The following is a 22,454-nucleotide window of genomic DNA, read 5'->3' as shown; positions in this document are numbered from 1 at the left end:
TCGATTTTTTGGGGGTGGTCACGAATTATCGTCCTTTTCGCTCTAGGACGCTAAGTTTAAGAGATATGGCCAAAAGAAGTTTTTCATATAAAAATTTCAATTTTTTTAGGATTTGGGTGGATTTTTCGATTTTTTGAGGGTGGTCACGAATTATCGTCCTTTTCGCTCTAGGACGCTTAGTTTAGGAGATATGGCCAAAAGAAGTTTTTCATATAAAAATTTCAATTTTTTTAGGATTTGGGTGGATTTTTCAATTTTTTGGGGGTGGTCACGAATTATCGTCCTTTTCGCTCTAGGACGCTTAGTTTAGGAGATATGACCAAAAGAAGTTTTTCATATAAAAATTTCAATTTTTTTAGGATTTGGGTGGATTTTTCGATTTTTTGAGGGTGGTCACGAATTAAACCCCTTTTCGCTCTACGACGCTTAGTTTAGGAGATATGGCCAAAAGAAGTTTTTCATATAAAAATTTCAATTTTTTTAGGATTTGGGTGGATTTTTCGATTTTTTGGGGGTGGTCACGAATTATCGTCCTTTTCGCTCTAGGACGCTTAGTTTAGGAGATATGGCCAAAAGAAGTTTTTCATATAAAAATTTCAATTTTTTTAGGATTTGGGTGGATTTTTCGATTTTTTGAGGGTGGTCACGAATTAAAGCCCTTTTCGCTCTAGGACGCTTAGTTTAGGAGATATGGCCAAAAGAAGTTTTTCATATAAAAATTTCAATTTTTTTAGGATTTGGGTGGATTTTTCGATTTTTTGGGGGTGGTCACGAATTATCGTCCTTTTCGCTCTAGGACGCTTAGTTTAGGAGATATGGCCAAAAGAAGTTTTTCATATAAAAATTTAAATTTTTTTAGGATTTGGGTGGATTTTTCGATTTTTTGGGGGTGGTCACGAATTAAAGCCCTTTTCGCTCTAAAACGCTTAGTTTAGGAGATATGGCCAAACGAAGTTTTTCATATAAAAATTTCAATTTTTTTTAGGATTGGGTGGATTTTTCGATTTTTTTGGGGGTGGTCACGAATTATCGTCCTTTTCGCTCTAGGACGCTTAGTTTAGGAGATATGGCCAAAAGAAGTTTTTCATATAAAAATTTCAATTTTTTTAGGATTTGGGTGGATTTTTCGATTTTTTGAGGGTGGTCACGAATTAAAGCCCTTTTCGCTCTAGGACGCTTAGTTTAGGAGATATGGCCAAAAGAAGTTTTTCATATAAAAATTTAAATTTTTTTAGGATTTGGGTGGATTTTTCGATTTTTTGGGGGTGGTCACGAATTAAAGCCCTTTTCGCTCTAGGACGCTTAGTTTAGGAGATATGGCCAAAAGAAGTTTTTCATATAAAAATTTCAATTTTTTTAGGATTTGGGTGGATTTTTCGATTTTTTGAGGGTGGTCACGAATTATCGTCCTTTTCGCTCTAGGACGCTTAGTTTAGGAGATATGGCCCAAAGAAGTTTTTCATATAAAAATTTCAATTTTTTTAGGATTTGGGTGGATTTTTCGATTTTTTGGGGGTGGTCACGAATTATCGTCCTTTTCGCTCTAGGACGCTTAGTTTAGGAGATATGGCCAAAAGAAGTTTTTCATATAAAAATTTCAATTTTTTTAGGATTTGGGTGGATTTTTCGATTTTTTGAGGGTGGTCACGAATTAAAGCCCTTTTCGCTCTAGGACGCTTAGTTTAGGAGATATGGCCAAAAGAAGTTTTTCATATAAAAATTTCAATTTTTTTAGGATTTGGGTGGATTTTTCGATTTTTTGGGGGTGGTCACGAATTATCGTCCTTTTCGCTCTAGGACGCTTAGTTTAGGAGATATGGCCAAAAGAAGTTTTTCATATAAAAATTTCAATTTTTTTAGGATTTGGGTGGATTTTTCGATTTTTTGAGGGTGGTCACGAATTAAAGCCCTTTTCGCTCTAGGACGCTTAGTTTAGGAGATATGGCCAAAAGAAGTTTTTCATATAAAAATTTCAATTTTTTTAGGATTTGGGTGGATTTTTCGATTTTTTGGGGGTGGTCACGAATTATCGTCCTTTTCGCTCTAGGACGCTTAGTTTAGGAGATATGGCCAAAAGAAGTTTTTCATATAAAAATTTCAATTTTTTTAGGATTTGGGTGGATTTTTCGATTTTTTTGGGGTGGTCACGAATTAAAGCCCTTTTCGCTCTAGGACGCTTAGTTTAGGAGATATGGCCAAAAGAAGTTTTTCATATAAAAATTTCAATTTTTTTAGGATTTGGGTGGATTTTTCAATTTTTTGGGGGTGGTCACGAATTATCGTCCTTTTCGCTCTAGGACGCTTAGTTTAGGAGATATGACCAAAAGAAGTTTTTCATATAAAAATTTCAATTTTTTTAGGATTTGGGTGGATTTTTCGATTTTTTGAGGGTGGTCACGAATTAAACCCCTTTTCGCTCTAGGACGGTTAGTTTAGGAGATATGGCCAAAAGAAGTTTTTCATATAAAAATTTCAATTTTTTTAGGATTTGGGTGGATTTTTCGATTTTTTGGGGGTGGTCACGAATTATCGTCCTTTTCGCTCTAGGACGCTTAGTTTAGGAGATATGGCCAAAAGAAGTTTTTCATATAAAAATTTCAATTTTTTTAGGATTTGGGTGGATTTTTCGATTTTTTGAGGGTGGTCACGAATTAAGCCCTTTTCGCTCTAGGACGCTTAGTTTAGGAGATATGGCCAAAAGAAGTTTTTCATATAAAAATTTCAATTTTTTTAGGATTTGGGTGGATTTTTCGATTTTTTGGGGGTGGTCACGAATTATCGTCCTTTTCGCTCTAGGACGCTTAGTTTAGGAGATATGGCCAAAAGAAGTTTTTCATATAAAAATTTAAATTTTTTTAGGATTTGGGTGGATTTTTCGATTTTTTGAGGGTGGTCACGAATTAAAGCCCTTTTCGCTCTAGGACGCTTAGTTTAGGAGATATGGCCAAAAGAAGTTTTTCATATAAAAATGTCAATTTTTTTAGGATTTGGGTGGATTTTTCGATTTTTTGGGGGTGGTCACGAATTATCGTCCTTTTCGCTCTAGGACGCTTAGTTTAGGAGATATGGCCAAAAGAAGTTTTTCATATAAAAATTTCAATTTTTTTAGGATTTGGGTGGATTTTTCGATTTTTTGGGGGTGGTCACGAATTAAAACCCTTTTCGCTCTAGGACGCTTAGTTTAGGAGATATGGCCAAACGAAGTTTTTCATATAAAAATTTCAATATTTTTAGGATTGGGTGGATTTTTCGATTTTTTGGGGGTGGTCACGAATTATCGTCCTTTTCGCTCTAGGACGCTTAGTTTAGGAGATATGGCCAAAAGAAGTTTTTCATATACAAATTTCAATTTTTTTAGGATTTGGGTGGATTTTTCGATTTTTTGGGGGTGGTCACGAATTATCGTCCTTTTCGCTTTAGGACGCTTAGTTTAGGAAATATGGCCAAAAGAAGTTTTTCATATAAAAATTTCAATTTTTTTAGGATTTGGGTGGATTTTTCGATTTTTTGAGGGTGGTCACGAATTATCGACGCTTAGTTTAGGAGATATGGCCAAAAGAAGTTTTTCATATAAAAATTTCAATTTTTTTAGGATTTGGGTGGATTTTTCGATTTGTTTGGGGTGGTCACGAATTAAAGCCCTTTTCGCTCTAGGACGCTTAGTTTAGGAGATATGGCCAAAAGAAGTTTTTCATATAAAAATTTCAATTTTTTTAGGATTTGGGTGGATTTTTCGATTTTTTGGGGGTGGTCACGAATTAAAGCCCTTTTCGCTCTAGGACGCTTAGTTTAGGAGATATGGCCAAAAGAAGTTTTTCATATACAAATTTCAATTTTTTTAGGATTTGGGTGGATTTTTCGATTTTTTGGGGGTGGTCACGAATTATCGTCCTTTTCGCTCTAGGACGCTAAGTTTAAGAGATATGGCCAAAAGAAGTTTTTCATATAAAAATTTCAATTTTTTTAGGATTTGGGTGGATTTTTCGATTTTTTGAGGGTGGTCACGAATTATCGTCCTTTTCGCTCTAGGACGCTTAGTTTAGGAGATATGGCCAAAAGAAGTTTTTCATATAAAAATTTCAATTTTTTTAGGATTTGGGTGGATTTTTCAATTTTTTGGGGGTGGTCACGAATTATCGTCCTTTTCGCTCTAGGACGCTTAGTTTAGGAGATATGACCAAAAGAAGTTTTTCATATAAAAATTTCAATTTTTTTAGGATTTGGGTGGATTTTTCGATTTTTTGAGGGTGGTCACGAATTAAACCCCTTTTCGCTCTACGACGCTTAGTTTAGGAGATATGGCCAAAAGAAGTTTTTCATATAAAAATTTCAATTTTTTTAGGATTTGGGTGGATTTTTCGATTTTTTGGGGGTGGTCACGAATTATCGTCCTTTTCGCTCTAGGACGCTTAGTTTAGGAGATATGGCCAAAAGAAGTTTTTCATATAAAAATTTCAATTTTTTTAGGATTTGGGTGGATTTTTCGATTTTTTGAGGGTGGTCACGAATTAAAGCCCTTTTCGCTCTAGGACGCTTAGTTTAGGAGATATGGCCAAAAGAAGTTTTTCATATAAAAATTTCAATTTTTTTAGGATTTGGGTGGATTTTTCGATTTTTTGGGGGTGGTCACGAATTATCGTCCTTTTCGCTCTAGGACGCTTAGTTTAGGAGATATGGCCAAAAGAAGTTTTTCATATAAAAATTTAAATTTTTTTAGGATTTGGGTGGATTTTTCGATTTTTTGGGGGTGGTCACGAATTAAAGCCCTTTTCGCTCTAAAACGCTTAGTTTAGGAGATATGGCCAAACGAAGTTTTTCATATAAAAATTTCAATTTTTTTTAGGATTGGGTGGATTTTTCGATTTTTTTGGGGGTGGTCACGAATTATCGTCCTTTTCGCTCTAGGACGCTTAGTTTAGGAGATATGGCCAAAAGAAGTTTTTCATATAAAAATTTCAATTTTTTTAGGATTTGGGTGGATTTTTCGATTTTTTGAGGGTGGTCACGAATTAAAGCCCTTTTCGCTCTAGGACGCTTAGTTTAGGAGATATGGCCAAAAGAAGTTTTTCATATAAAAATTTAAATTTTTTTAGGATTTGGGTGGATTTTTCGATTTTTTGGGGGTGGTCACGAATTAAAGCCCTTTTCGCTCTAGGACGCTTAGTTTAGGAGATATGGCCAAAAGAAGTTTTTCATATAAAAATTTCAATTTTTTTAGGATTTGGGTGGATTTTTCGATTTTTTGAGGGTGGTCACGAATTATCGTCCTTTTCGCTCTAGGACGCTTAGTTTAGGAGATATGGCCCAAAGAAGTTTTTCATATAAAAATTTCAATTTTTTTAGGATTTGGGTGGATTTTTCGATTTTTTGGGGGTGGTCACGAATTATCGTCCTTTTCGCTCTAGGACGCTTAGTTTAGGAGATATGGCCAAAAGAAGTTTTTCATATAAAAATTTCAATTTTTTTAGGATTTGGGTGGATTTTTCGATTTTTTGAGGGTGGTCACGAATTAAAGCCCTTTTCGCTCTAGGACGCTTAGTTTAGGAGATATGGCCAAAAGAAGTTTTTCATATAAAAATTTCAATTTTTTTAGGATTTGGGTGGATTTTTCGATTTTTTGGGGGTGGTCACGAATTATCGTCCTTTTCGCTCTAGGACGCTTAGTTTAGGAGATATGGCCAAAAGAAGTTTTTCATATAAAAATTTCAATTTTTTTAGGATTTGGGTGGATTTTTCGATTTTTTGAGGGTGGTCACGAATTAAAGCCCTTTTCGCTCTAGGACGCTTAGTTTAGGAGATATGGCCAAAAGAAGTTTTTCATATAAAAATTTCAATTTTTTTAGGATTTGGGTGGATTTTTCGATTTTTTGGGGGTGGTCACGAATTATCGTCCTTTTCGCTCTAGGACGCTTAGTTTAGGAGATATGGCCAAAAGAAGTTTTTCATATAAAAATTTCAATTTTTTTAGGATTTGGGTGGATTTTTCGATTTTTTGGGGGTGGTCACGAATTAAAGCCCTTTTCGCTCTAAAACGCTTAGTTTAGGAGATATGGCCAAACGAAGTTTTTCATATAAAAATTTCAATTTTTTTTAGGATTGGGTGGATTTTTCGATTTTTTTGGGGGTGGTCACGAATTATCGTCCTTTTCGCTCTAGGACGCTTAGTTTAGGAGATATGGCCAAAAGAAGTTTTTCATATAAAAATTTCAATTTTTTTAGGATTTGGGTGGATTTTTCGATTTTTTGAGGGTGGTCACGAATTAAAGCCCTTTTCGCTCTAGGACGCTTAGTTTAGGAGATATGGCCAAAAGAAGTTTTTCATATAAAAATTTAAATTTTTTTAGGATTTGGGTGGATTTTTCGATTTTTTGGGGGTGGTCACGAATTAAAGCCCTTTTCGCTCTAGGACGCTTAGTTTAGGAGATATGGCCAAAAGAAGTTTTTCATATAAAAATTTCAATTTTTTTAGGATTTGGGTGGATTTTTCGATTTTTTGAGGGTGGTCACGAATTATCGTCCTTTTCGCTCTAGGACGCTTAGTTTAGGAGATATGGCCCAAAGAAGTTTTTCATATAAAAATTTCAATTTTTTTAGGATTTGGGTGGATTTTTCGATTTTTTGGGGGTGGTCACGAATTATCGTCCTTTTCGCTCTAGGACGCTTAGTTTAGGAGATATGGCCAAAAGAAGTTTTTCATATAAAAATTTCAATTTTTTTAGGATTTGGGTGGATTTTTCGATTTTTTGAGGGTGGTCACGAATTAAAGCCCTTTTCGCTCTAGGACGCTTAGTTTAGGAGATATGGCCAAAAGAAGTTTTTCATATACAAATTTCAATTTTTTTAGGATTTGGGTGGATTTTTCGATTTTTTGGGGGTGGTCACGAATTATCGTCCTTTTCGCTTTAGGACGCTTAGTTTAGGAAATATGGCCAAAAGAAGTTTTTCATATAAAAATTTCATTTTTTTTAGGATTTGGTTGGATTTTTCGATTTTTTGGGGGTGGTCACGAATTATCGTCCTTTTCGCTCTAGGACGCTTAGTTTAGGAGATATGGCCAAAAGAAGTTGTTCATATAAAAATTTCAATTTTTTTAAGATTTGGGTGGATTTTGCGATTTTTTGGGGGTGGTCACGAATTAAAGCCCTTTTCGCTCTAAAACGCTTAGTTTAGGAGATATGGCCAAAAGAAGTTTTTCATATAAAAATTTCAATTTTTTTAGGATTTGGGTGGATTTTTCAATTTTTTGGGGGTGGTCACGAATTATCGTCCTTTTCGCTCTAGGACGCTTAGTTTAGGAGATATGACCAAAAGAAGTTTTTCATAAAAAAATTTCAATTTTTTTAGGATTTGGGTGGATTTTTCGATTTTTTGGGGGTGGTCACGAATTATAGGAGATATGGCCAAAAGAAGTTTTTCATATAAAAATTTCAATTTTTTTAGGATTTGGGTGGATTTTTCGATTTTTTGAGGGTGGTCACGAATTAAAGCCCTTTTCGCTCTAGGACGCTTAGTTTAGGAGATATGGCCAAAAGAAGTTTTTCATATAAAAATTTCAATTTTTTTAGGATTTGGGTGGATTTTTCGATTTTTTGGGGGTGGTCACGAATTATCGTCCTTTTCGCTCTAGGACGCTTAGTTTAGGAGATATGGCCAAAAGAAGTTTTTCATATAAAAATTTCAATTTTTTTAGGATTTGGGTGGATTTTTCGATTTTTTGAGGGTGGTCACGAATTAAAGCCCTTTTCGCTGTAGGACGCTTAGTTTAGGAGATATGGCCAAAAGAATTTTTTCATATAAAAATTTCAATTTTTTTAGGATTTGGGTGGATTTTTCGATTTTTTGGGGGTGGTCACGAATTATCGTCCTTTTCGCTCTAGGACGCTTAGTTTAGGAGATATGGCCAAAAGAAGTTTTTCATATCAAAATTTCAATTTTTTTAGGATTTGGGTGGATTTTTCGATTTTTTGAGGGTGGTCACGAATTAAAGCCCTTTTCGCTCTAGGACGCTTAGTTTAGGAGATATGGCCAAAAGAAGTTTTTCATATAAAAATTTCATTTTTTTTAGGATTTGGGTGGATTTTTCGATTTTTTGGGGGTGGTCACGAATTAAAGCCCTTTTCGCTCTAGGACGCTTAGTTTAGGAGATATGGCCAAAAGAAGTTTTTCATATAAAAATTTCAATTTTTTTACGATTTGGGTGGATTTTTCGATTTTTTGAGGGTGGTCACGAATTAAAGCCCTTTTCGCTCTAGGAGATATGGCCAACAGAAGTTTTTCATATAAAAATTTCAATTTTTTTAGGATTTGGGTGGATTTTCGATTTTTTGGGGGTGGTCACGAATTATCGTCCTTTTCGCTCTAGGACGCTTAGTTTAGGAGATATGGCCAAAAGAAGTTTTTCATATAAAAATTTCAATTTTTTTAGGATTTGGGTGGATTTTTCGATTTTTTGAGGGTGGTCACGAATTATCGTCCTTTTCGCTCTAGGACGCTTAGTTTAGGAGATATGGCCAAAAGAAGTTTTTCATATAAAAATTTCAATTTTTTTAGGATTTGGGTGGATTTTTCGATTTGTTGGGGGTGGTCACGAATTATCGTCCTTTTCGCTCTAGGACGCTTAGTTTAGGAGATATGGCCGAAAGAAGTTTTTCATATAAAAATTTCAATTTTTTTAGGATTTGGGTGGATTTTTCAATTTTTTGGGGGTGGTCACGAATTATCGTCCTTTTCGCTCTAGGACGCTTAGTTTAGGAGATATGACCAAAAGAAGTTTTTCATATAAAAATTTCAATTTTTTTGGGATTTGGCTGGATTTTTCGATTTTTTGGGTGTAGTCACGAATTATCGTCCTTTTCGCTCTAGGACGCTTAGTTTAGGAGATATGGCCAAAAGAAGTTTTTCATATAAAAATTTCAATTTTTTTAGGATTTGGGTGGATTTTTCGATTTTTTGAGGGTGGTCACGAATTAAAGCCCTTTTCGCTCTAGGACGCTTAGTTTAGGAGATATGGCCAAAAGAAGTTTTTCATATAAAAATTTCAATTTCTTTAGGATTTGGGTGGATTTTTCGATTTTTTGGGGGTGGTCACGAATTAAAGCCCTTTTCGCTCTAGGACGCTTAGTTTAGGAGATATGGCCAAAAGAAGTTGTTCATATAAAAATTTCAATTTTTTAAGGATTTGGGTGGATTTTTCGATTTTTTGGGGGTGGTCACGAATTATCGTCCTTTTCGCTCTAGGACGCTTAGTTTAGGAGATATGGCCAAAAGAAGTTTTTCATATAAAAATTTCAATTTTTTTAGGATTTGGGTGGATTTTTCGATTTTTTGGGGGTGGTCACGAATTATCGTCCTTTTCGCTCTAGGACGCTTAGTTTAGGAGATATGGCCAAAAGAAGTTTTTCATATAAAAATTTCAATTTTTTTAGGATTTGGGTGGATTTTTCGATTTTTTTGGGGTGGTCACGAATTATCGTCCTTTTCGCTCTAGGACGCTTAGTTTAGGAGATATGGCCAAAAGAAGTTTTTCATATAAAAATTTCAATTTTTTTAGGATTTGGTTGGATTTTTCGATTTTTTGGGGGTGGTCATGAATTAAAGCCCTTTTCGCTCTAGGACACTTAGTTTAGGAGATATGGCCAAAAGAAGTTGTTCATATAAAAATTTCATTTTTTTTAGGATTTGGGTGGATTTTTCGATTTTTTGGGGGTGGTCACGAATTATCGTCCTTTTCGCTCTAGGACGCTTAGTTTAGGAGATATGGCCAAAAGAAGTTTTTCATATAAAAATTTCAATTGTTTTAGGATTTGGGTGGATTTTTCGATTTTTTGAGGGTGGTCACGAATTATCGTCCTTTTCGCTCTAGGACGCTTAGTTTAGGAGATATGGCCAAAAGAAGTTTTTCATATAAAAATTTCAATTTTTTTAGGATTTGGGTGGATTTTTCGATTTTTTTGGGGTGGTCACGAATTAAAGCCCTTTTCGCTCTAGGACGCTTAGTTTAGGAGATATGGCCAAAAGAAGTTTTTCATATAAAAATTTCAATTTTTTTAGGATTTGGGTGGATTTTTCAATTTTTTGGGGGTGGTCACGAATTATCGTCCTTTTCGCTCTAGGACGCTTAGTTTAGGAGATATGACAAAAAGAAGTTTTTCATATAAAAATTTCAATTTTTTTAGGATTTGGGTGGATTTTTTGGGTGTGGTCACGAATTATCGTCCTTTTCGCTCTAGGACGCTTAGTTTAGGAGATATGGCCAAAAGAAGTTTTTCATATAAAAATTTCAATTTTTTTAGGATTTGGTGGGTTTTTCGATTTTTTGAGGGTGGTCACGAATTAAAGCCCTTTTCGCTCTAGGACGCTTAGTTTAGGAGATATGGCCAAAAGAAGTTTTTCATATAAAAATTTAAATTTTTTTAGGATTTGGGTGGATTTTTCGATTTTTTGGGGGTGGTCACGAATTATCGTCCTTTTCGCTCTAGGACGCTTAGTTTAGGAGATATGGCCAAAAGAAGTTTTTCATATAAAAATTTCAATTTTTTAGGATTTGGGTGGATTTTTCGATTTTTTGGGGGTGGTCACGAATTATCGTCCTTTTCGCTCTAGGACGCTTAGTTTAGGAGATATGGCCAAAAGAAGTTTTTCATATAAAAATTTCAATTTTTTTAGGATTTGGGTGGATTTTTCGATTTTTTGGGGGTGGTCACGAATTAAAGCCCTTTTCGCTCTAGGACGCTTAGTTTAGGAGATATGGCCAAAAGAAGTTTTTCATATAAAAATTTCAATTTTTTTAGTATTTGGGTGGATTTTTCGATTTTTTGGGGGTGGTCACGAATTATCGTCCTTTTCGCTCTAGGACGCTTAGTTTAGGAGATATGGCCAAAAGAAGTTTTTCATATAAAAATTTCAATTTTTTTAGGATTTGGGTGGATTTTTCGATTTTTTTGGGGTGGTCACGAATTATCGTCCTTTTCGCTCTAGGACGCTTAGTTTAGGAGATATGGCCAAAAGAAGTTTTTCATATAAACATTTCAATTTTTTTAGGATTTGGTTGGATTTTTCGATTTTTTGAGGGTGGGAGGGACGAATTATCGTCCTTTTCGCTCTAGGACGCTTAGTTTAGGAGATATGGCCAAAAGAAGTTTTTCATATAAAAATTTCAATTTTTTTAGGATTTGGGTGGATTTTTCGATTTTTTGAGGGTGGTCACGAATTAAAGCCCTTTTCGCTCTAGGACGCTTAGTTTAGGAGATATGGCCAAAAGAAGTTTTTCATATAAAAATTTCAATTTTTTTAGGATTTGGGTGGATTTTTCGATTTTTTGGGGGTGGTCACGAATTATCGTCCTTTTCGCTCTAGGACGCTTAGTTTAGGAGATATGGCCAAAAGAAGTTTTTCATATAAAAATTTCAATTTTTTTAGGATTTGGGTGGATTTTTCGATTTTTTGGGGGTGGTCACGAATTAAAGCCCTTTTCGCTCTAGGACGCTTAGTTTAGGAGATATGGCCAAACGAAGTTGTTCATATAAAAATTTCAATTTTTTTAGGATTTGGGTGGATTTTTCGATTTTTTGGGGGTGGTCACGAATTATCGTCCTTTTCGCTCTAGGACGCTTAGTTTAGGAGATATGGCCAAAAGTTGTTTTTCATATAAAAATTCCAATTTTTTTAGGATTTGGGTGGATTTTTCGATTTTTTGGGGGTGGTCACGAATTATCGTCCTTTTCGCTCTAGGACGCTTAGTTTAGGAGATATGGCCAAAAGAAGTTTTTCATATAAAAATTTCAATTTTTTTAGGATTTGGGTGGATTTTTCGATTTTTTTGGGGTGGTCACGAATTATCGTCCTTTTCGCTCTAGGACGCTTAGTTTAGGAGATATGGCCAAAAGAAGTTTTTCATATAAAAATTTAAATTTTTTTAGGATTTGGTTGGATTTTTCGATTTTTTGGGGGTGGTCATGAATTAAAGCCCTTTTCGCTCTAGGACACTTAGTTTAGGAGATGTGGCCAAAAGAAGTTGTTCATATAAAAATTTCAATTTTTTTAGGATTTGGGTGGATTTTTCGACTTTTTGGGGGTGGTCACGAATTATCGTCCTTTTCGCTCTAGGACGCTTAGTTTAGGAGATATGGCCAAAAGAAGTTTTTCATATAAAAATTTCAATTTTTTTAGGATTTGGGTGGATTTTTCGATTTTTTGAGGGTGGTCACGAATTATCGTCCTTTTCGCTCTAGGACGCTTAGTTTAGGAGATATGGCCAAAAGAAGTTTTTCATATAAAAATTTCAATTTTTTTAGGATTTGGGTGGATTTTTCGATTTTTTTGGGGTGGTCACGAATTAAAGCCCTTTTCGCTCTAGGACGCTTAGTTTAGGAGATATGGCCAAAAGAAGTTTTTCATATAAAAATTTCAATTTTTTTAGGATTTGGGTGGATTTTTCAATTTTTTTTGGGTGGATTTTTCGATTTTTTGGGGGTGGTCACGAATTATCGTCCTTTTCGCTCTAGGACGCTTAGTTTAGGAGATATGGCCAAAAGAAGTTTTTCATATAAAAATTTCAATTTTTTTAGGATTTGGGTGGATTTTTCGATTTTTTGGGGGTGGTCACGAATTAAAGCCCTTTTCGCTCTAGGACGCTTAGTTTAGGAGATATGGCCAAAAGAAGTTGTTCATATAAAAATTTCAATTTTTTTAGGATTTGGGTGGATTTTTCGATTTTTTGGGGGTGGTCACGAATTATCGTCCTTTTCGCTCTAGGACGCTTAGTTTAGGAGATATGGCCAAAAGAAGTTTTTCATATAAAAATTTAAATTTTTTTAGGATTTGGGTGGATTTTTCAATTTTTTGAGGGTGGTCACGAATTATCGTCCTTTTCGCTCTAGGACGCTTAGTTTAGGAGATATGGCCAAAAGAAGTTTTTCATATAAAAATTTCAATTTTTTTAGGATTTGGGTGGATTTTTCGATTTTTTTGATTAAAGCCCTTTTCGCTCTAGGACGCTTAGTTTAGGAGATATGGCCAAAAGAAGTTTTTCATATAAAAATTTCAATTTTTTTAGGATTTGGGCGGATTTTTCAATTTTTTGGGGGTGGTCACGAATTATCGTCTTTTTCGCTCTAGGACGCTTAGTTTAGGAGATATGGCCAAAAGAAGTTTTTCATATAAAAATTTCAATTTTTTTAGGATTTGGGTGGATTTTTCGATTTTTTGAGGGTGGTCACGAATTAAAGCCCTTTTCGCTCTAGGACGCTTAGTTTAGGAGATATGGCCAATAGAAGTTTTTCATATAAAAATTTCAATTTTTTTAGGATTTGGGTGGATTTTTCGATTTTTTGGGGGTGGTCACGAATTATCGTCCTTTTCGCTCTAGGACGCTTAGTTTAGGAGATATGGCTAAAAGAAGTTTTTCATATAAAAATTTCAATTTTTTTAAGATTTGGGTGGATTTTTCGATTTTTTGAGGGTGGTCACGAATTAAAGCCCTTTTCGCTCTAGGACGCTTAGTTTAGGAGATATGGCCAAAAGAAGTTTTTCATATAAAAATTTCAATTTTTTAGGATTTGGGTGGATTTTTCGATTTTTTGGGGGTGGTCACGAATTATCGTCCTTTTCGCTCTAGGACGCTTAGTTTAGGAGGTATGGCCAAAAGAAGTTTTTCATATAAAAATTTCAATTTTTTTAGGATTTGGGTGGATTTTTCGATTTTTTGGGGGTGGTCACGAATTAAAGCCCTTTTCGCTCTAGGACGCTTAGTTTAGGAGATATGGCCAAAAGAAGTTGTTCATATAAAAATTTCAATTTTTTTAGGATTTGGGTGGATTTTTCGATTTTTTGGGGGTGGTCACGAATTATCGTCCTTTTCGCTCTAGGACGCTTAGTTTAGGAGATATGGCCAGAAGAAGTTTTTCATATAAAAATTTCAATTTTTTTAGGATTTGGGTGGATTTTTCGATTTTTTGGGGGTGGTCACGAATTATCGTCCTTTTCGCTCTAGGACGCTTAGTTTAGGAGATATGGCCAAAAGAAGTTTTTCATATAAAAATTTCAATTTTTTTAGGATTTGGGTGGATTTTTCGATTTTGTTGGGGTGGTCACGAATTAAAGCCCTTTTCGCTCAAGGACGCTTAGTTTAGGAGATATGGCCAAAAGAAGTTTTTCATATAAAAATTTCAATTTTTTTAGGATTTGGGTGGATTTTTCGATTTTTTGGGGGTGGTCACGAATTAAAGCCCTTTTCGCTCTAGGACGCTTAGTTTAGGAGATATGGCCAAAAGAAGTTTTTCATATAAAAATTTCAATTTTTTTAGGATTTGGGTGGATTTTTCGATTTTTTGGGGGTGGTCACGAATTAAAGCCCTTTTCGCTCTAGGACGCTTAGTTTAGGAGATATGGCCAAAAGAAGTTGTTCATATAAAAATTTCAATTTTTTTAGGATTTGGGTGGATTTTTCGATTTTTTGGGGGTGGTCACGAATTATCGTCCTTTTCGCTCTAGGACGCTTAGTTTAGGAGATATGGCCAAAAGAAGTTTTTCATATAAAAATTTAAATTTTTTTAGGATTTGGGTGGATTTTTCGATTTTTTGAGGGTGGTCACGAATTATCGTCCTTTTCGCTCTAGGACGCTTAGTTTAGGAGATAATGCCAAAAGAAGTTTTTCATATAAAAATTTCAATTTTTTTAGGATTTGGGTGGATTTTTCGATTTTTTTGATTAAAGCCCTTTTCGCTCTAGGACGCTTAGTTTAGGAGATATGGCCAAAAGAAGTTTTTCATATAAAAATTTCAATTTTTTTAGGATTTGGGCGGATTTTTCAATTTTTTGGGGGTGGTCACGAATTATCGTCTTTTTCGCTCTAGGACGCTTAGTTTAGGAGATATGGCCAAAAGAAGTTTTTCATATAAAAATTTCAATTTTTTTAGGATTTGGGTGGATTTTTCGATTTTTTGAGGGTGGTCACGAATTAAAGCCCTTTTCGCTCTAGGACGCTTAGTTTAGGAGATATGGCCAATAGAAGTTTTTCATATAAAAATTTCAATTTTTTTAGGATTTGGGTGGATTTTTCGATTTTTTGGGGGTGGTCACGAATTATCGTCCTTTTCGATCTAGGACGCTTAGTTTAGGAGATATGGCTAAAAGAAGTTTTTCATATAAAAATTTCAATTTTTTTAAGATTTTGGTGGATTTTTCGATTTTTTGAGGGTGGTCACGAATTAAAGCGCTTAGTTTAGGAGATATGGCCAAAAGAAGTTTTTCATATAAAAATTTCAATTTTTTAGGATTTGGGTGGATTTTTCGATTTTTTGGGGGTGGTCACGAATTATCGTCCTTTTCGCTCTAGGACGCTTAGTTTAGGAGATATGGCCAAAAGAAGTTTTTCATATAAAAATTTAAATTTTTTTAGGCTTTGGGTGGATTTTTCGATTTTTTGAGGGTGGTCACGAATTAAAGCCCTTTTCGCTCTAGGACGCTTAGTTTAGGAGATATGGCCAAAAGAAGTTTTTCATATAAAAATTTAAATTTTTTTAGGATTTGGGTGGATTTTTCGATTTTTTGGGGGTGGTCACGAATTATCGTCCTTTTCGCTCTAGGACGCTTAGTTTAGGAGATATGGCCAAAAGAAGTTTTTCATATAAAAATTTCAATTTTTTTAGGATTTGGGTGGATTTTTCGATTTTTTGGGGGTGGTCACGAATTAAAGCCCTTTTCGCTCTAGGACGCTTAGTTTAGGAGATATGGCCAAAAGAAGTTTTTCATATAAAAATTTCAATTTTTTTAGGATTTGGGTGGATTTTTCGATTTTTTGGGGGTGGTCACGAATTATCGTCCTTTTCGCTCTAGGACGCTTAGTTTAGGAGATATGGCCAAAAGAAGTTTTTCATATAAAAATTTCAATTTTTTTAGGATTTGGGTGGATTTTTCGATTTTGTTGGGGTGGTCACGAATTAAAGCCCTTTTCGCTCTAGGACGCTTAGTTTAGGAGATATGGCCAAAAGAAGTTTTTCATATAAAAATTTCAATTTTTTTAGGATTTGGGTGGATTTTTCGATTTTTTGGGGGTGGTCACGAATTATCGTCCTTTTCGCTCTAGGACGCTTAGTTTAGGAGATATGGCCAAAAGAAGTTGTTCATATAAAAATTTCAATTTTTTTAGGATTTGGGTGGATTTTTCGATTTTTTGGGGGTGGTCACGAATTAAAGCCCTTTTCGCTCTAGGACGCTTAGTTTAGGAGATATGGCCAAAAGAAGTTTTTCATATAAAAATTTCAATTTTTTTAGGATTTGGGTGGATTTTTCGATTTTTTGGGGGTGGTCACGAATTATCGTCCTTTTCGCTCTAGGACGCTTAGTTTAGGAGATATGGCCAAAAGAAGTTTTTCATATAAAAATTTCAATTTTTTTAGGATTTGGGTGGATTTTTCGATTTTTTGGGGGTGGTCACGAATTAAAGCCCTTTTCGCTCTAGGACGCTTAGTTTAGGAGATATGGCCAAAAGAAGTTTTTCATATAAAAATTTCAATTTTTTTAGGATTTGGGTGGATTTTTCGATTTTTTGGGGGTGGTCACGAATTATCGTCCTTTTCGCTCTAGGACGCTTAGTTTAGGAGATATGGCCAAAAGAAGTTTTTCATATAAAAATTTCAATTTTTTTAGGATTTGGGTGGATTTTTCGATTTTGTTGGGGTGGTCACGAATTAAAGCCCTTTTCGCTCTAGGACGCTTAGTTTAGGAGATATGGCCAAAAGAAGTTTTTCATATAAAAATTTCAATTTTTTTAGGATTTGGGTGGATTTTTCGATTTTTTGGGGGTGGTCACGAATTAAAGCCCTTTTCGCTTAGTTTAGGAGATATGGCCAAAAGAAGTTTTTCATATAAAAATTTCAATTTTTTTAGGATTTGGGTGGATTTTTCGATTTTTTGGGGGTGGTCACGAATTAAAGCCCTTTTCGCTCTAGGACGCTTAGTTTAGGAGATATGGCCAAAAGAAGTTGTTCATATAAAAATTTCAATTTTTTTAGGATTTGGGTGGATTTTTCGATTTTTTGGGGGTGGTCACGAATTATCGTCCTTTTCGCTCTAGGACGCTTTGTTTAGGAGATATGGCCAAAAGAAGTTTTTCATATAAAAATTTCAATTTTTTTAGGATTTGGGTGGATTTTTCGATTTTTTGAGGGTGGTCACGAATTATCGTCCTTTTCGCTCTAGGACGCTTAGTTTAGGAGATATGGCCAAAAGAAGTTTTTCATATAAAAATTTCAATTTTTTTAGGATTTGGGTGGATTTTTCGATTTTTTTGATTAAAGCCCTTTTCGCTCTAGGACGCTTAGTTTAGGAGATATGGCCAAAAGAAGTTTTTCATATAAAAATTTCAATTTTTTTAGGATTTGGGCGGATTTTTCAATTTTTTGGGGGTGGTCACGAATTATCGTCTTTTTCGCTCTAGGACGCTTAGTTTAGGAGATATGGCCAAAAGAAGTTTTTCATATAAAATTTTCAATTTTTTTTGGATTTGGGTGGATTTTTCGATTTTTTGGGGGTGGTCACGAATTAAAGCCCTTTTCGCTCTAGGACGCTTAGTTTAGGAGATATGGCCAAAAGAAGTTTTTCATATAAAAATTTCAATTTTTTTAGGATTTGGGTGGATTTTTCGATTTTTTGGGTGGATTTTTCGATTTTTTGGGGGTGGTCACGAATTATCGTCCTTTTCGCTCTAGGACGCTTAGTTTAGGAGATATGGCCAAAAGAAGTTTTTCATATAAAAATTTCAATTTTTTTAGGATTTGGGTGGATTTTTCGATTTTTTGGGGGTGGTCACGAATTAAAGCCCTTTTCGCTCTAGGACGCTTAGTTTAGGAGATATGGCCAAAAGAAGTTTTTCATATAAAAATTTCAATTTTTTTAGGATTTGGGTGGATTTTTCGATTTTTTGGGGGTGGTCACGAATTAAAGCCCTTTTCGCTCTAGGACGCTTAGTTTAGGAGATATGGCCAAAAGAAGTTGTTCATATAAAAATTTCAATTTTTTTAGGATTTGGGTGGATTTTTCGATTTTTTGGGGGTGGTCACGAATTATCGTCCTTTTCGCTCTAGGACGCTTAGTTTAGGAGATATGGCCAAAAGAAGTTTTTCATATAAAAATTTAAATTTTTTTAGGATTTGGGTGGATTTTTCGATTTTTTGAGGGTGGTCACGAATTATCGTCCTTTTCGCTCTAGGACGCTTAGTTTAGGAGATATGGCCAAAAGAAGTTTTTCATATAAAAATTTCAATTTTTTTAGGATTTGGGTGGATTTTTCGATTTTTTTGATTAAAGCCCTTTTCGCTCTAGGACGCTTAGTTTAGGAGATATGGCCAAAAGAAGTTTTTCATATAAAAATTTCAATTTTTTTTAGGATTTGGGCGGATTTTTCAATTTTTTGGGGGTGGTCACGAATTATCGTCTTTTTCGCTCTAGGACGCTTAGTTTAGGAGATATGGCCAAAAGAAGTTTTTCATATAAAAATTTCAATTTTTTTAGGATTTGGGTGGATTTTTCGATTTTTTGAGGGTGGTCACGAATTAAAGCCCTTTTCGCTCTAGGACGCTTAGTTTAGGAGATATGGCCAATAGAAGTTTTTCATATAAAAATTTCAATTTTTTTAGGATTTGGGTGGATTTTTCGATTTTTTGGGGGTGGTCACGAATTATCGTCCTTTTCGCTCTAGGACGCTTAGTTTAGGAGATATGGCTAAAAGAAGTTTTTCATATAAAAATTTCAATTTTTTTAAGATTTGTGTGGATTTTTCGATTTTTTGAGGGTGGTCACGAATTAAAGCCCTTTTCGCTCTAGGACGCTTAGTTTAGGAGATATGGCCAAAAGAAGTTTTTCATATAAAAATTTCAATTTTTTAGGATTTGGGTGGATTTTTCGATTTTTTGGGGGTGGTCACGAATTATCGTCCTTTTCGCTCTAGGACGCTTAGTTTAGGAGATATGGCCAAAAGAAGTTTTTCATATAAAAATTTAAATTTTTTTAGGATTTGGGTGGATTTTTCGATTTTTTGAGGGTGGTCACGAATTAAAGCCCTTTTCGCTCTAGGACGCTTAGTTTAGGAGATATGGCCAAAAGAAGTTTTTCATATAAAAATTTCAATTTTTTTAGGATTTGGGTGGATTTTTCGATTTTTTGGGGGTGGTCACGAATTATCGTCCTTTTCGCTCTAGGACGCTTAGTTTAGGAGATATGGCCAAAAGAAGTTGTTCATATAAAAATTTCAATTTTTTTAGGATTTGGGTGGATTTTTCGATTTTTTGGGGGTGGTCACGAATTAAAGCCCTTTTCGCTCTAGGACGCTTAGTTTAGGAGATATGGCCAAAAGAAGTTTTTCATATAAAAATTTCAATTTTTTTAGGATTTGGGTGGATTTTTCGATTTTTTGGGGGTGGTCACGAAGTATCGTCCTTTTCGCTCTAGGACGCTTAGTTTAGGAGATATGGCCAAAAGAAGTTTTTCATATAAAAATTTCAATTTTTTTAGGATTTGGGTGGATTTTTCGAGTTTTTGGGGGTGGTCACGAATTAAAGCCCTTTTCGCTCTAGGACGCTTAGTTTAGGAGATATGGCCAAAAGAAGTTTTTCATATAAAAATTTCAATTTTTTTAGGATTTGGGTGGATTTTTCGATTTTTTGGGGGTGGTCACGAATTAAAGCCCTTTTCGCTCTAGGACGCTTAGTTTAGGAGATATGGCCAAAAGAAGTTGTTCATATAAAAATTTCAATTTTTTTAGGATTTGGGTGGATTTTTCGATTTTTTGGGGGTGGTCACGAATTATCGTCCTTTTCGCTCTAGGACGCTTAGTTTAGGAGATATGGCCAAAAGAAGTTTTTCATATAAAAATTTCAATTTTTTTAGGATTTGGGTGGATTTTTCGATTTTTTGAGGGTGGTCACGAATTATCGTCCTTTTCGCTCTAGGACGCTTAGTTTAGGAGATATGGCCAAAAGAAGTTTTTCATATAAAAATTTCAATTTTTTTAGGATTTGGGTGGATTTTTCGATTTTTTTGATTAAAGCCCTTTTCGCTCTAGGACGCTTAGTTTAGGAGATATGGCCAAAAGAAGTTTTTCATATAAAAATTTCAATTTTTTTAGGATTTGGGCGGATTTTTCAATTTTTTGGGGGTGGTCACGAATTATCGTCTTTTTCGCTCTAGGACGCTTAGTTTAGGAGATATGGCCAAAAGAAGTTTTTCATATAAAATTTTCAATTTTTTTTGAATTTGGGTGGATTTTTCGATTTTTTGGGGGTGGTCACGAATTAAAGCCCTTCTCGCTCTAGGACGCTTAGTTTAGGAGATATGGCCAAAAGAAGTTTTTCATATAAAAATTTCAATTTTTTTAGGATTTGGGTGGATTTTTCGATTTTTTGGGTGGATTTTTCGATTTTTTGGGGGTGGTCACGAATTATCGTCCTCTTCGCTCTAGGACGCTTAGTTTAGGAGATATGGCCAAAAGAAGTTTTTCATATAAAAATTTCAATTTTGTTAGGATTTGGGTGGATTTTTCGATTTTTTGGGGGTGGTCACGAATTAAAGCCCTTTTCGCTCTAGGACGCTTAGTTTAGGAGATATGGCCAAAAGAAGTTGTTCATATAAAAATTTCAATTTTTTTAGGATTTGGGTGGATTTTTCGATTTTTTGGGGGTGGTCACGAATTATCGTCCTTTTCGCTCTAGGACGCTTAGTTTAGGAGATATGGCCAAAAGAAGTTTTTCATATAAAAATTTCAATTTTTTTAGGATTTGGGTGGATTTTTCGATTTTTTGAGGGTGGTCACGAATTATCGTCCTTTTCGCTCTAGGACGCTTAGTTTAGGAGATATGGCCAAAAGAAGTTTTTCATATAAAAATTTCAATTTTTTTAGGATTTGGGTGGATTTTTCGATTTTTTTGGGGTGGTCACGAATTAAAGCCCTTTTCGCTCTAGGACGCTTAGTTTAGGAGATATGACCAAAAGAAGTTTTTCATATAAAAATTTCAATTTTTTTAGGATTTGGGTGGATTTTTCGAGTTTTTGGGTGTGGTCACGAATTATCGTCCTTTTCGCTCTAGGACGCTTAGTTTAGGAGATATGGCCAAAAGAAGTTTTTCATATAAAAATTTAAATTTTTTTAGGATTTGGGTGGATTTTTCGATTTTTTGAGGGTGGTCACGAATTAAAGCCCTTTTCGCTCTAGGACGCTTAGTTTCGGAGATATGGCCAAAAGAAGTTTTTCATATAAAAATTTCAATTTTTTTAGGATTTGGGTGGATTTTTCGATTTTTTGAGGGTGGTCACGAATTAAAGCCCTTTTCGCTCTAGGACGCTTAGTTTAGGAGATATGGCCAAAATAAGTTTTTCATATAAAAATTTCAATTTTTTTAGGATTTGGGTGGATTTTTCGATTTTTTGGGGGTGGTCACGAATTATCGTCCTTTTCGCTCTAGGACGCTTAGTTTAGGAGATATGGCCAAAAGAAGTTTTTCATATAAAAATTTCAATTTTTTTAAGATTTGGGTGGATTTTTCGATTTTTTGAGGGTGGTCACGAATTAAAGCCCTTTTCGCTCTAGGACGCTTAGTTTAGGAGATATGGCCAAAAGAAGTTTTTCATATAAAAATTTAAATTTTTTAGGATTTGGGTGGATTTTTCGATTTTTTGGGGGTGGTCACGAATTATCGTCCTTTTCGCTCTAGGACGCTTAGTTTAGGAGATATGGCCAAAAGAAGTTTTCCATATAAAAATTTCAATTTTTTTAGGATTTGGGTGGATTTTTCGATTTTTTGGGGGTGGTCACGAATTAAAGCCCTTTTCGCTCTAGGACGCTTAGTTTAGGAGATATGGCCAAAAGAAGTTGTTCATATAAAAATTTCAATTTTTTTAGGATTTGGGTGGATTTTTAGATTTTTTGGGGGTGGTCACGAATTATCGTCCTTTTCGCTCTAGGACGCTTAGTTTAGGAGATATGGCCAAAAGAAGTTTTTCATATAAAAATTTCAATTTTTTTAGGATTTGGGTGGATTTTTCGATTTTTTGGGGGTTGTCACGAATTATCGTCCTTTTCGCTCTAGGACGCTTAGTTTAGGAGATATGGCCAAAAGAAGTTTTTCATATAAAATTTTCAATTTTTTTTGGATTTGGGTGGATTTTTCGATTTTTTGGGGGTGGTCACGAATTAAAGCCCTTTTCGCTCTAGGACGCTTAGTTTAGGAGATATGGCCAAAAGAAGTTTTTCATATAAAAATTTCAATTTTTTTAGGATTTGGGTGGATTTTTCGATTTTTTGGGGGTGGTCACGAATTATCGTCCTTTTCGCTCTAGGACGCTTAGTTTAGGAGATATGGCCAAAAGAAGTTTTTCATATAAAAATTTCAATTTTTTTAGGATTTGGGTGGATTTTTCGATTTTTTGGGGGTGGTCACGAATTATCGTCCTTTTCGCTCTA

Source organism: Haematobia irritans, chromosome 1 (genome assembly GCF_050003625.1).
Source record: "Haematobia irritans isolate KBUSLIRL chromosome 1, ASM5000362v1, whole genome shotgun sequence".
NCBI lineage: Eukaryota > Metazoa > Arthropoda > Insecta > Diptera > Muscidae > Haematobia > Haematobia irritans.
This window is presented reverse-complemented; position numbering follows the sequence as displayed.